General features: G+C 44.1%; 1 pseudogene; it reads right to left on the bottom strand.

Moving 5' to 3' along the window:
- Positions 1 to 672: 672 nt before the first annotated feature.
- LOC147917573 (dual specificity protein phosphatase 5 pseudogene) lies at positions 673 to 11862 on the bottom strand (annotated as a pseudogene).
- Positions 11863 to 12228: the final 366 nt, after the last annotated feature.

Below are 12228 nucleotides of genomic sequence, written 5' to 3'. Positions count from 1 at the left end.
AGTATGAATAAGAATCATGCCCAAGTCCAAAGTCAGGGAAGAACCACAGTGAAAGGAAACCAAGAAGTGTCATCGTCCTGCTACTTCAACCAACTGCCTCCTTTGGACCCAAGTGGGAGCCTCAGAAACATCTGAGGGATCAAATCAGCATGTATGTTGTATTCCTACAAACCCCGTAGGGTTTTACTTTCCTGACTAGATGGTGATCAGCTTATGCCCTGAAGCAACAGAGGCATACCAAGACTGCCAAAGTTAAAAAAATAAGGTGGAAATTATGCTTCCTTCAAAATGAACTGGCTTCATAACTGCCTTTTCTCCTGGTCTAGCAGCTGCTTTCTCCCCCCTTGCTGCAGGTACTATTGCCTTAAGCTGGAAAGGAAAAGGCAGACTTGGAGGTGCAAGGACTGGGCAGTCCTGAGAGGACAGGGGTCTGGAAGTGTAGGAGTCAGCTCACGCTGTGCTCTCCTAATGGCTTGGCCTTCCTTTGGTCCCGAGAACCTGACCCTGAGGTTAGTCTGAAGTTCCTTTGCAAGCCTGGTGACCGCTCACTCTCCCACTGGGGCGGCAGGACAGAGTGAGGTCGTCAGTATTGCACAGGTATGAAACGTCCACGAGTTTAAAAAACAAAATCACAGTTGTTCTTAGGCCTGCGCTGGTTCCCCCAGCCCAGTTTTAGCAGCACGTGGCTGTGGCCGTGGAGCCCCTGGGGAGCTCTGAGACCGTGGGGTGGGAGGGCACTGGCGCCGGCACCAAGGGGAATGCGCAGTAGGAAGCCTGCACGCCGGGCTCAGGGTCTGCACACCGGCTATGAACGAAGAGCTGGCTGCCTCCTCTCGGAGCTGCTGGCCCAGGAAGCCAAAGTTGGGCGAGATCACACTCCTCCTCTGCTTGATGTGGTCGAAGGCCTCGTTCAGGCAGAACGGCTTGGTCTTCGTGAGGTAAGCCATGGGAGACCCCATTCTCACAGGGGGCCAGGACCTCGCCTCCGTTTTCCCTGACACAGTCAGTGAAGTCTAGTTGCTTCTGGAAAGTGGGAGCTAATGTGAGCGGCCTGGCTGTCTTTCACGGGATCCATCTGTCATGTAGATGGTCATGCAGGCCTCGGGGGGGGGGGGGCTGCCACGAGACATTCAGCAGGGCCACGATGTGCAGGTTGGCGAGGAGGTCGCATTGCATGCACGGGAGGCACTCCCAAGGTGGAGGAACGGAAGGATTGCAACTGGGCCGCCCTGTTGAGCACTGGTTTCCCACACCGGCTGCTGAGGGCTCTCTCGGTTTCAATCTCCCGTGAACTGGGTTTAACATCGGCGCAGCACTCAGGATGCTCCGGCTAGAAAGACTCAGGGACCCCTTCGCGGACGCAGCCCCGCGGGCCGCCGCGCAGCGAGGCGAGCACGAGGCGCGGCGCCGTCCCCGCGCCCCCGCCGCCCCTCCCGCCGCGGCCGAGACCGCGGGGCGGGCCCGTGAGCGCGCCGGCCCGCTCCCGGCGGCGGAGGCCGGCGGGGCCCCGCCCAGCGCCCCCGCGCGCCCGCGCCCCCCGGCGGAGCGTCCGCGCCCCCGCGCCCGCCGGGCGGCGGGACCTTCGCGCTGCCGCCGCCCTGCGCCCCCAGGTGCCCGCGCCGGCCCGGCCGCTCGCCGCCCCCGAAGCCGCGATGGGGGTTTTGACGGGCGTATGAGGATCACAAAATGTGTGGCTTAAATGGACACTAAATATAAAACATCTAACTGGAAGAGCCAGATGAGATGGGTCATTTACGTACTTCTGGTGTATTTTTAGTGGAGCTCTGGCTTAGATATCAGACGTTTTTGAGGGCTCCCCCTCAGAGATGAATTCAATCAGTCATTTCCCATCCTCCCCAAATAAAGAACACAGATTTGAGGGTGCCCGGTGGTTAGCCTGTGTCTGGATACAGCTCTGCTGCTGTGGGTCCCTGGTGAGGGGGCCCGGGGAGGACGGTTAAGGTGACTGGCTCACCCCCAACACAGGTCTGTTTCCCTTGAACCCCACTGTGAGCCAGAGCCCGGGAGCTGACTTCAGCTGAGTTCTTTCCCTGGAGTCTCCCCGGGCAGTGTGCCCTGTGGGTCTGCTCCCCTGCGAATAATAGTATTTACCTTATAGGGTTGTTGTGAGGATGATGGGAGGTAATTCAGGTAAAGTCCCTAGCGTAGTCGTTGGTATAGTGGAAGCATTTAATAAATCAAATAAATTTCAAATATAATCAGATAGATAACATATAAATAGGTAATATCGCACAATATTATTAGCCAGTTGGCCCTCACGGGCCTAGGAGAGACTGCCCACTGTGTGTGTTTGCACTGGGCAGTGGACCATAGTGTCAGGGGTCCCATGTGGCTTGTCCTCCTTCTGTGGCCTGTTTCCATTTGGGAATTTGGCCTCCTTGGTTCTCTTGCTTTCTCTCTTGTCAAATAGTTAGCCTGGGATGGGCCTCCCACCTCCTTCCTTCTTGTCTGTCAATGAATCACAAGACCTGACTCTGGGAGCCCATCAGGGAAACGTACAGTGTTTGGATCTCAGTGTGGGGCCTCTTTGAATTTATTTTACAGCTAACATCATTCATCTTCTTGGCCATGAGACAGGATTTCGCCCCCCCTCCTTTCTTTAAGTTTCCATCAACTTTGGACCACATCTAGTTGGTGAATATATGTAGGCTGATGATGCGTGGGAAATAATGTTTCATGATGGCCAATCCCTCCTGTTCCTGAAAATCGTTTAATCTGATGATCTAACACAGACCAATTACTTTAGGGAGAGGAGTTAAGGGCTCACTTCCTGGAACCACGTGACAGTGACTGCAATTAAACGATGGTAGTAAAAACCATGGGAAATATCAAGCCGCCTAGATTCAATAGAGTTTTTGTCCCACAAGATCAGAAAACGTGGGGCCAGGAAGCCCATAGTGCATGGTTTCTATTCCGTTTGGGCGTGTTACACCAACCTGGTGAGTCTTACTTCTAGGCAGTGCTACTTACACTTGTTTCTGTGGCCAAGTCCCTACGAGTCGCTTCTGGGGCATCACAGAGTAATGATGATCCATTGTACATTTATTATATAAAACAGAAGCAGTTTTATTGATGGAAAATTTATAATCATATGTGTACAGGTTCCAGGTCTCAGCAATTTACGCATAAAATATTTCTAGGAAATGACGTGCACAGTGATGGTCCTTCTTGCACCTGTCTTCACCTCCTTTCCTGCAGGCTGGTCCTTGCTGAGGCCGGATGGTAGAAGGAGGCCTTTTACAGTGAGACTCCCCTGTTAGCTTAATGACTATAAGGAGGTTTGCTATTGGGAGTTAACCTTTTCTGGGCATAGGGTTTGAGTGTCTTTTATTATCCATTTCCTCCTCCATTCTCAGGACTTGAACATGGAGCAGAGATGGAGCAGACAATGCCCGCTCCATGTATATCAAAGGAGAGGCTTGGAGGGGTTTCAGGGAGAGGAGAGGAAGTGAAGGAGCAAAAATAAAGGCAGAGCGAAAGAAGGCACAGGGCAGGGTGGAGAGAAGGGAGACAGGGCACCTTTTTCAGAGCATAGCTGCAGAGCCAGGGACTAAAGACCCACTTGTGTGGGCTGATCCCAGGACTCAGATTGAGCAGGTCAGAGAAGAAACCCCCAAATTTCTCCCACCAGAAAGTCTTTCTATTAGACTCTATCGCTTGAACCCCGAGTAAATACCTGTTTGAATATTTTTCTGGAACTGATGTTGATGCTTGGTGGTAAGACTTTATCATTCTCTCATCCACAATCACTGTAGAGATTTTATACATTCTGAGGTTTTCTATTTAAATCTGTTTATTACCAGGACATTTGTTTTCTCAATCCATCCACACTGGCTACCTAATAAGAGCAGCAATTTCTTGAGCTTACTCTGTGCCAGGCACTATGTTAAGTGTTTGACATAGATTATGACATTGAATTCCTACTGCATGCCTAGGAAATGGTATCGTGAGCCCACTGGACCGATGAGAGAACTGAGGCTCAGCCAGGTTAAGCCATTTTCCCAAAGTCCACAGCTAGTAAGAGGCAGAACCCGAATCTCTTACTCCAATACTGTTGTTGGTAATCAGCTCACTCAACTGCCTCTGCATCAGAATTTTAATAAAAATGGAAGAAAAATCTATCCATTAATTGCGTGTGTGTGTGTGAACTTGGGAAAGACTATCAATATTTTTTAAAGATTTTATTTATTTATTTTTTCCCCCAAAGCCCCAGTAGATAGTTGTATGTCATAGCTGCACATCCTTCTAGTTGCTGTATGTGGGATGCGGTCTCAGCATGGCCGGAGAAGCAGCACGTCGGTGCGAGCCCGGGATCCGAACCCGGGTCGCCAGCACTGGAGCGCGCTCACTTAACCACCAAGCCACGGGGCCGGCCCTCAATATTTTTTAAACTAAACTTTTAATTTTAGAATAGCTTTAGATCTACAAAATTATTGTGAAGGTAGTACAGAGAGTACCTGTATTCCCTACACCCAGTTTCCCCTTGTTTAAACATCTTAAAATGTATGATACGTTTGTCACAATGAACAAACCAACATTGATACATCATTATTTAACTTTTTTTTTTTTTTTTTTTTGGTGAGGAAGATCAGCCCTGAGCTAACATCCATGCCAATCCTCCTCTTTTTGCTGAGGAAGACTGGCCCTGGGCTAACACCTGTGCCCATCTTCCTCCACTTTATATGGGACGCCACCACAGCATGGCTTGACAAGCAGTGCATTGGATCCAAACCCGGGCCGCCAGCAGCGGAGCGCGCACACTTAACCGCTATGCCACAGGGCCGGCCCTGATACATCATTATTAACTGAAGTCCCTGGTTTCTTCAGATTTCCTCAGTTTTCCCCTTATGTCCTTTTTCTGTCCCAGGATCCCAGCCAGGGTATCACATTACATGTAGTAGTCATGTCTCCTCAGGCTCTTAGCTGTGGCAGTTCCTCAGACTTTCCTTGTTTCTGGTGACCTTGACAGTTTTGAGGATCACTGGACACATATTTCGTAGAATGTCCCTCAATTGGAATTTGTCTGATGTTTTCCTCTCGATTAGATTGGGGTAATACATTTTCCGAGGAAGAGTACAGAGGTCAAATGCCATTTATATCATCTCATATCAACGGTCATCCTATCAACATGACCTATCATTGTTGATGCTAAGGTCGATCACCTGGCTGAGACAGTGTTTGTCAGGTTTCTCCCCTGTACAGTTACTCGTTCCCCCTGTTTCCATGCTGTCCTCTGTGGAAGGAAGTGACTGCACAGCCCACACTTAAGGAGTGGGGTGTTATGCGCCACTTCCTTGAGGATGGATTATCTATACAAGTTACTTGGAATTCTGCACAGTGGATTTGTCTCTTTTTCCTATTTATTTATTCAGTCATTAATTTATGTCAGTATGGACTCTTGGATATTTATTGCGTACTTTGGGTTATCATCCAATACTACTTTATTTTTTGCTCAAGTTGTTCCAGCATTGGCCGCTGGGAGCTCTTTCAGTTGGCTCCTGTGTCCCTTTGACACATCAACTTAGGGTTTTTTTTGAGTACTTCCTTACTTTCCGGTACTACAAGATGCTCCAAGTTCATCTTGGATACTTCCTGCCCCAGTCCTCAAATCTGCCATTTCTCTAGCCAGCCCTGGATCCTTTCATTGGAGAATGGTGTTAGAAACCAAGATCTGGGCATTAGGTGTGCTCATCACCCCTGGGATGTCATTGCTTCTGGTCCTCTCCGTTGAAAGAGCAAGGAAATATATGTGTGCATGCTAACTTGTGTATCTACACATATCGATAATTTTTTCTGTATGTAACCATCTGTATCTATATTAAGCTAAACCTGAATTTATACTGATGTCTCCAACTCTAACTGTTACTACGTGGCTCATTCTAGCCTCCTCCTCTTGTTTATCTGTAAATTCCCACTCAACAGTGAGAAACCCAGTTCCTGCCATCTGCCATCCATTTATTTAATTGTTCAATTCCAGTACACATGTATAGCAATATTAGAATTGTTAACCCATATCCCCAAGGAAAACAACTTTATCAACTAGAGTACAGTGCTATGTGCAGTTCCTTTTCCCTTTGGTGTTACAGATTCTGCTCATTTCCAAAGTTACTTAGATCAGCACCATTTTCCCCACCCCCTTCAATGAGGTTGTTTCACACATTTGTAATACAGTTAGGCTATTTGTCACGTTTTGTATTCCATTCTGGGATCCCCTGTCTTCCTAAATAATTTTTTCTAATTTGCATCTAGTGTACAATACAATATCACACAGAATAGTTTCACCACCCCCAAATATCCATTGCACTTCATCTACTCCACCTCACCCTCCAACTCCTGGCAGCCACTCATCTGTTTACCAGCTTTATAGTTTTGTCTTTCCAGAATGTCATATAATTGGAATCACAGATTAGGTAGCTTTTTCAGACTGGCTTCTTTCATTTAGCAATATGCATTTAAGATTCATCCCTGTCTTTTAGTGGCTATAGCGTGTTTCTTTTGATCACTGGGTAATATTCCATTGTCTGGATGTACCACAGTGTGTTTATCCACTCGCCTATTGAAGGACATGTTGGTTGCTTCCAGTTTTTGGCAATTATGAATAAAGATGTTATAAATATCTGTGTAGAGTTTTGTGGGGACATAAGTTTCAGCTCATTTGGATAAATACCTAGGAGTACAATTGCTGAGTCACATGGTAAGACTATGTTTAGTTTTGTAAGAAAATGCCAAACTGTCTTTCAAAGTGACTGTACCATTTTATACTCCTATCGGCAATGAATGAGTGTTCCAGTTGCTATGCATCCTTGTCGGCGTTTGGTGTTGTCGGCGTTTGGATGTAGTCATTCTAATAGTTGCATAGTGGTATCTCACTGGTGTTTTCACTTGCAGTTCTCTATGACAAACGATATTGAGCACCTTTTCATACGCTTATTTACCATCTGCATGTCTTCTGTGGTGAAGTGTCTATTGAGATCTTTGCCCCCTTTTTATTCTGTTTTTTTTTTTAATTGTTGACTTTTAAGAGTTCTTTCATATTTTGAATGTAAGCCCTTTATCAGATATGTGTTCTGTGGGTATTTTCTTCCAGTCTGTGGCTTGTCTTTTCGTTTTCTTCACAGTATCTTTCACAGAGCAGAAGTTTTAATTTTAATGAAGTTCAACTTATCAAATTTTTCTTCCATAGATTGTGCTATTGTTGTTGTATTTAAAAACTTATCATCAAACCCAAGGTCATGTAGATTTTCTCCTATGTTTTCTTCAAGATGTTATTATAGTTTTGCATTGTACATTTAGCCCTACAATCCATTCCAAGTTAATTTTTGTGTAAGGTGTGAGGTCTGTGTCTAGGTTTGTCTATTTGCATATGGACATTCAATTGTTCCAGCACCATTTGTTGAAAAGCCAACATTTATTTTTTTATTAGCGAAATATTTCTGTCCAGTTCGTGGAACTAGAGAGCTTTGGAAGCCGGCCGGCTTGGAGACCTCCGGCCCCAATCACTGAGGTCTTCTCAGAACCACCGTGTTTTGTTTTCTTTTCACTCATCTTCCTGCCAAAGCAGATGTTATCTGCTGCCTCCTAAAGAGAACTACAAAGACTTTGTTATTTCAGTAGCACAGGAGACGAACTGCAGAGTGTGTGTGTGTGTGTGACAAAGACAGTAAAGTCCCTTTGGGAGGGGAATTTGTAGAGGAAGGGATGGTGGTTGGAGAGCCTCTATTTTACCCTTGAAGATAGAAAACTCTTAAGACGGGAGAGACTCTAATTAACTTTTGAGACAGAATTCAACTTTTAGGAAAAGTATAGAATCATGCAGTACACACACACACACACACACACACACACCCTTTCTCCCAAGGTCTGGCGTTCCCTAAGAGCACCCATCAACACCCCTCTTCAAGCTTTGGGGGAGCCAGGCAGGAGCTCCCCATCATCACGTACCTCAGGGAAGTGGCAGGCAGGTTTTCATAACTGTGATGCATGTTAAAACATTAAAAATGATAGTATATGAAATCAGCCACATATTTCACAATCCCGTTTACTCTGAAGTGTGAAAATCACTTTTTTTTTGGGGCTTATGATGAATTAAAAATAAGGAAGAGTGCCATCTTGTGGGCATCTCTATTATTACCACAACCACATCAGATCTCGAAAGTCCATCCACCCCAGAGAACGGTTCTGCATAGGTACGCACGCATCTGTATGTAATGTATCAGCTGAGGGCAACTGATCAAGGACCCCTCTTCAGTTCTTTTACCTTATGAATCATTCTATGGGCTCTTATTTTCAGAAATGACTAAAAGGTACTTCCTAATAAGCTATCAAGTCAGTCATAGAGGGGTACTAACATTGACATTTGTAATAAAAAATGGCACATTATCAGTTCTCTTACCTACGCTAATTCCATTTTGTATAAGAATTTTGTCTGGCAAGCCCCACAGTGCATGAGCCCACATGGAATGGGAATTCCAGAAATTTCTAGGGAGGATGTTTTGTTTTCAGTGTTGTATTGAGTTTGGTTGTGGTTTTCAATTGCTGCTAGTCTTGTCTTGAAGAATATGGTTGTCATTTATTTATTGTTGTGAGGGAAGAACCAGGACAGACTGCTTGGTAGCAGCAAAGAAGTTTTAGTGGCAGTTCAGGGACCACTGAGCCAGACTGTGGACTACAGGCCATGGCAGAGAATTGGATGCCAGAAAGCCCTTTGGCAAGATGGGGCCGAGGAGAGCGGGTCATGCCAGTTATAGCTGAGAGACTCCAGGTTTGCTGCTTTTTACCTTGAGACCTTGGGCAAATCCCTACACCTCACTGGGCTTTGTTTTTTTTTTTTTTAATCTGTAAAATGACGAGTTTGAAATGTATGATCTCCAGGGTCCCTTCAAGACCTGAAATTTGATGAATCAAAGAGAAGGCTCATTTCTCAATCCTTCTTCACTCAAGTTTTCTGGTCAAAGGCAGAATTTATCACAGAGATCCTTATTTTCAGTGAAGCTTCTAGGTGGAGCATTCTGAAGCCATAGAAATAGTTTATTTTACATAGTTAACAAATTATGGAAATAATTGAATACAATTACTGCCTTCAATATTTTTACCTCCCTTTGAATTCCTATAGCTCTATTGGAGGGGGCATCAGAAAAAAGTCACAGTCACTTCCACTCAAAGGCTGAGGCAGCCGAGCCCTTGCTCCACGGGCAGGCATATTCTCCTTGCAGGTGGATGCAGTCAACATCACAGCATTTTAAGACATCTCAGGCAGTAATGGGTGACGTTATCCACCCAGCCTGCAGCTGCTACATCAACGCCATGCTATCGGCATCTGACAGTGGTGCTGGGGAAAGAAACCATCCCCTCCAAGGCCAGCTGCAGGACATTTGGGGATGGGTGTCATTTTGTGAAGAAGAGTTTCTCTGTTCCCAAATCACGAAGGAACATTGCTTTGCATTTGTGTTTAATTTGTGTATGTATATTTTAAGAGTTCTCATACATTTAAAAACTCTCATACATTCCCGTTTGCTTGAATGAATGCACTTTAAGGTGTTTTTGGAGAAGAGGAGAGGATACAAAATCCAACGATACTAGAAAGTTCAACCCCAAACTGCAGCTTATTTTTGTCAAAATTATGCTACTGTGGATTGTCAAATGTGCCCTTTCAAAAAATGTGGAACACAAATTGTGTTGATGACATTTGACCACAAGAGGGCGCTCTTGTGGCATCAAAAATCTACATCCACCTCCTCAAACATTTACATGCTACAATTTCTGGTGGGTCTTATGACATGCAGCTCAATGTCACAAATATTGTTTCAAACTTGATGAAAAGAGATTTTCTTTTTAGAATGTTGGGAGTCTGGGAAGTGAATCCTAAGCACAGGTTAAACTACTTTGTTTAGCTGGAGCTGCTTTATAATTCCTCCATCAATTTCCAAAAAACGGCAAAGAGTTTAAAAACATTTATTTTCTTTAGCAACAGACCAAACAACACAAACCCAACACTTTAGGACCATTTACATTTCCAATCTAGAGCTTTTATGGATTATCGTTCTAAGAATTCTAAGTCTAAATATATGATTAAAAGAAAAAGAAAACTAACCAAATAAACCCATTCTCCAAGCTAAGTAGAACTATCCGAGGAAATGGTGTGTTATCTTTTCCAGGATACACATACTTAAAGAAGAAAGTGGGAGAAAGTCTCTGAAGTAAATTAAATCACTGGACTGCGTTTCCCTAGTAGACAGATAATACTAGAGGGCATAATTGCCAACAATGGATATCCTTTACATTTAAACAATCTTTACTGATAATAAAATAATTAGAAAAATTTATGTGCCTCTGTGCCATTAATATGGCTTTGCTTAAAGGAGATTCGGCCGGTTATTCACGGATATTACCAGTCTCCCTCTCCCCTTCTCAGATGACATGTTTATACTCAGACCGCACTTCTAAATTTTTAATAGAGACGAAGAGATTCCATTTAATTAGGGAGAGTGACTTGTTTATGTGCAGGTTATGCATTTACGAGTTCTAATGGAGAACGGAAAATACGTATTGAGCAGCCTTTGAAGTTTCCCTTGTTGGAGGATAATTGTAAACCCAGCTCAATGGAAACAGCATCGCAGTCAATCTAGTGATGGAGAGTTGAGCATAGGGAGCTAAGTCTAGTAAAATAATTGCACAAATCGCGTGTCCATCAGTGTTCAAAGGATTTTTTTCCCTCCCAAATCAAAGCCCTTCCATCTTACATTTGATTGGAATATTGAAACTGGGTTATAGGAAAAACTGTTAAGGAGGTAACAAGGTTTTTTTTCCCTTTCCTAAAAAATACCCCTACCATCTATATAAAACCTTTCTCTTTTTTCTTTCAATTTTTATTTTCTAGATTCTGTATAGCCTATTTTATTTGAGAATTAGATAACATAAACACATTACCGTCAAAAGCATTTTTTCACATTCATAAATCCTTCCTGAAAATGAGAAGTTAATTTTTTCTTAACCTCTGACCTAAGGTAAAAATTCCAAATATTTGTGTGCCTCAGATGTACTGTGAAAAGGCCGCCTAAATTAATGAGGTTTCTTGAAATGGTGTACAGAAATGAATTACAAAGCTTAAGGAGTCGGAGAGATTTCTCGTGATTTTTAAAGCAATATTAATGATCGTAGGGAATGAGAAATGGAGCTTTGTGTTATTACTATAGGATTAGTTTTTAGATCCTGAAAGCTGGTCTATTTATGGGTATATAGGATGGAATTAAACTCTGAAAAGGTTAATTTTTTAAGAAAAATGTTCTGTAGCAGGTCTATTTCCTATCACCTTTGATAAGTTTCCTTTGAATTGTAGCTGCAATCTGCATTTGGAGTGGGTCCAGGAAGACTGAATAATAATGTAATCCCTGGTGGAGCCTCTCTTCGGGGCGGGAGTGGGATAAATGAAATGCTACATCCAGGTTCCTGACAATATATTCATCTTGATATTATCACAGCTGATGGATTGTAGCAAGGCGACTCTTAGGACTTGTGTGTGCCATCATTAGTGTACGTTATAGTTTCACTGTGAAAAACAAAATTCCAGCATACAAAAGAAGTAAGGCCATCCCTAATTGAAAGGTAGTATCTTAAAATATTCGTTGAAAGAAAAATATTTGTCTTGTTGCAGGGAGATTGGAGGGTAGAGAATAGCAGATTAAAGAAGAAAGGCGAAGAGACCATCGCCCTTGGCTGAACTTGCTGACCTCACCGAAGGCTCTTAAACATTGTAGCAGTTGCACGTCCATTTTCTCTTTCTTCTGTGTGCTTGTCTAATTTATCTTCATAAGGAAACTCTGCTCCTCTTGTCCGAGCCAGCATTATGTAGCTGAAATCTTGGATGGTGTGGGTTTAAGATCAAACAGGACCTAGTAAGGTGGGATTTGTTTTCTTATTGACCTTTTTATTGCATGGGTCCTGCCGACGAGCTGCGAAATGATGGCGAGGAATTAGGGCGGCAGCTCTTCAGAGAAATGCGTCCTGGCCCGGGCTGTACCTCGAAATGGGAGAGCAAAAGGTTGCAAACGGCTCGAACACGAGAGGCTTGCAGACTCGCAGAGTGGAAGTGGGTTCGGGAACGGCCAGCAGCATAAATGTTAAAAGTGGAAGATGCTGGCTGATTTATTTTTGTTTATTGTATTTTAGGTTCTGGCAGGTTGGCCCGTGTCCTTGGTTAGAGTTGATCAA

The sequence above is a fragment of the Ceratotherium simum genome, chromosome 3 (genome assembly GCF_057802395.1).
Source record: "Ceratotherium simum simum isolate JZ-2026a chromosome 3, ASM5780239v1, whole genome shotgun sequence".
In the NCBI taxonomy this organism is placed as follows: Eukaryota; Metazoa; Chordata; class Mammalia; order Perissodactyla; family Rhinocerotidae; genus Ceratotherium; species Ceratotherium simum.
The sequence above is the reverse complement of the archived record's forward strand: the minus strand, read 5'-3'. Positions and strand labels throughout refer to the sequence as shown.